Source organism: Eumetopias jubatus, unplaced genomic scaffold, assembly GCF_037043125.1.
Source record: "Eumetopias jubatus isolate StellerSeaLion01/CBP00866 unplaced genomic scaffold, mEumJub1_p1.0 scaffold_13, whole genome shotgun sequence".
In the NCBI taxonomy this organism is placed as follows: domain Eukaryota; kingdom Metazoa; phylum Chordata; class Mammalia; order Carnivora; family Otariidae; genus Eumetopias; species Eumetopias jubatus.
The window spans coordinates 54,192,131-54,195,512 of record NW_028274819.1 but is presented as its reverse complement, the minus strand read 5'-3'; positions in this window follow the sequence as shown (position 1 = coordinate 54,195,512).

Genomic DNA, 3,382 nt, shown 5'->3' with positions numbered 1-3,382 from the left:
GACAGGTAAGTAGATTGCCTCCAACTCACTACTGAAAGAAAACGCTTGCAATGAGCACCCTTGTACATCTCCCCTTTCAACATGTGTGAGAACATCCCTTGGATATAGGCTCAGGAGGGAAATAATTGGGTAATAAGGCACATCTTAATTTTACTTGGTACTGCCAGATTGGGGTCCAGAAAGATGGCCCCAGCCTGTTCTGCTGCTGGCTGTGTATCTGAGTCCCTATATCCCTTTATCCCCAACACCGTTTAGCATTAATTAGCTTTCTAATTTTTGCCAATATGAAGGGTAAAAAGTAACGCAATGCAGTTTTAATTATACATTAATACAATGGAAATGCTGCAGATGGAGCCTTGGATTCTCATTGACTCAGACCTCACCTTCATATCTCACACCTACTCAGTTGTTGAATCCCATCTGTGCATCTCCCGAACCCATTCCCTCTTTTACTTTACTTTGCCATGATTTGGGGGAAAATTTTTCCCTTTCATTATTGCAGTTGCTTCCTAATTTGTTTCTTAGTGTCCAGATGCCACCCTGTCAATACACATTCTATATTGGCTTCCAGGGTAATATTCCAGAAGCACAGCCCTTTGAGGCAAGAACGAGGAGGTTATGAATGAATGAGGGTGAGGATTTTTAACCCAAAACTCTGATTCAGGGGTTAGCGAAGATTTTCTTTATAGCAGGGATCTCCAAACTTAATGAAATGTCAATAATTAAAGATATTACTCCCCTATAAATCACAGGGGAATTTATTTATTTGTTTGTTTGTTTATTTATTTGACAGAGAGAGAGACACAGCGGGAGAGGGAACGCAAGCAGGGGGAGTGGGAGAGGGAGAAGCAGGCTTCCCGCGGAGCAGGGAGCCCGATGCGGGGCTCCATCCCAGGACCCCGGGATCATGATCTGAGCCGAAGACAGACACTTAACTGACTGAGCCACCCAGGCGCCCCATCCACAGGGGAATTTCTTTTTTTTTTTTTTTTTTTAAGATTTTTATTTATTTATTGAGAGAGAGAGAGAATAGTAGAGAGAGAGCATGAGATGGAGGAAGGTCAGAGGGAGAAGCAGACTCCCCGCTGAGCAGGGAGCCCGACGCGGGACTCGATCCCGGGACCCCAGGATCATGACCTGAGCCGAAGGCAGTCGCTTAACCAACTGAGCCACCCAGGCACCCCACAGGGGAATTTCTAAAAGGTGATTATCACACCCTCATAGAAAGAAAACTGGGACTCATGAAAGAATTTACAATGTCCGGGTTTGGAATCCACTTTTTCGTGGTGAAGAAATAGATAAAAGCTGCCGATCTTTAGCAGATGCCTCCTTCCTTTGTCGTTTCTAAACATTGTTTCCTCATGTTAGTGAGGATTCTTTAATGATAAGTTCTGAAAACCAATTCAAATTAATTAAGCCAAAAAAATGGGAGGTAGAAAGGGAGGATTAATTATTATAAAAATGCAAACCATGTTTCAGAGAACCCAAGAGGGAAGTGTAGGCAGACGGTGGGGGTGGGGGTTGCGGGATTTGAAAGCTGTCCACGGAAGCTCTGCAAGTACAAGTCGTCTCCATTCATTTCTCTCCAGAGTCAGCCTTCTCCCATCTTCCAACCTCGGCTGACTGTCACTGCCCCACAGATTCTGAATCTAAATGCTATAGATACCGCATCCCACAGAGACCAAGTTAATTCTCTTTTGGCTTCAGGATTATCTCACTTTGCCAAACACCTTGGATTTCTGTCACCCGAGAGGCCTGATAATACAGAAATGAAGTGTTGCTAGTGACAGACTTGAAATTTCAAAACTGCTGGGTGGAAGCGGGGAGACTTCGTCACTTCATTCAAGAGTTGTTGGATTGTGAGAAACAATATCCAGACCCGATACAGGTTATACCCAGAGATCCCAAACTCTGAGCTGGACGCAGAAGTTGCATGTGACTAAGTGAGTTTGAGATGTTATGTGGATTATGTTCATGGAGCCTTTGGGATTGTATGTATGAGAAGACAGGCGTGTATGCTGAGCAGCTACAGGGTAGGCTGGGTGAACATGATTGTTTCTGTTTCACCAACATTCCTCACTTGAGAAGACCTTATATTTATAGGCGAGGCCTTGAGGTGGCATACACCACTTCTGCCCAAATTCTGCCAGCTTCAACTCAGTCCTGTGACCATGCCCACCTGTGTGAGAGGCTGGACAGTGTACTCCAGATGTGTTCCCAGGAAGAAGAGGAAAGAAGTTGGTGAGTTTCTTTTTTCTTTTTTTTTTTTTAAAGATTTTATTTATTTATTTGACACAGAGAGAGAGCACAAGCAGGGGAAGTAGCAGGCAGAGAGAGAGGGAGAAACAGACTCCCCACCGAGCAGGGAGCCCAACGCAGGACCCGATCCTGGGTCCCTGGGATCATGACCTGAGCTGAAGGCAGATGCCCATCCAACTGAGCCATCCAGGTGCCCCAGTTGGTGAGTTTCTGACCATTCTTTTCCCCCAAGGCCTCGCACTTCTGCAAAATGGCTTCAAAACCGTTTAAGTTCCAAAAAATCTGCTCTGCTCTCCCCTCTACTCTGAATCTTTTCCACGCTTCTGGGTGGCTGAGTCTCCCAGCAGAGTGTAAGCAGAGCCTGGACATATAAGGTGCATGAGTTAGTTCTACCTGGCAGGGGGTAGTGCTTTGTTGCTGAAGAAAGGGGAAAAGGTTGGTGCCCGGGGGAGAGAAAAAAGAAAACTAGAGAAAAAAAAAGCCACATGGTGTTTATTCCCTAACTAGAGCAAGAAATCTGTCCTTTCAATGTATTAAAGAATTATACAGCTAGCCTCAGAAATTGAGAAGCTTCCCTAAACGTGAGGTTCAAATACCTACTTTATCTCAGTCTCAAAATGATGAGGGGAGGAAGAGATGAAGACTTCAGAAGAAATGTCATTCTGCTTACAGTTCAGGGCGTCCAGTCTAACCTCAAGGGAGACTCCAGGGGGCCTGCTCGTGCATCCCCATCAGCTGTTTTGGATCTGTCATCTGTAGGCTGTTTATCTGTGAGTCAAAAACTATAAAAATGTGATGAGGAGAGGTAGAGGTGAAGAGTTGAGAATTTATAAATGAACCAACATTAATTAGAATGTGATTTAAAAAAGAAAATAATATAAATATGTACATTTCAACCATAACCCTCATATGAGTGATCCCTCAACACAGTATTTGTGTTTGCTTGTTTCTTTTTGGTCTTTATTCCCTTATGTAAATTCATTCACAATTTTTTTTTGGTAAATTCATCATTTTTAAAAACTACTTTATAACTACTGTTACAGTCAAAGGAAACCTAAGGAGACAAGACAACTAAACATAATGTATTCTGGATGGGATTTTTGGAACGGAAGGAGGACATCAG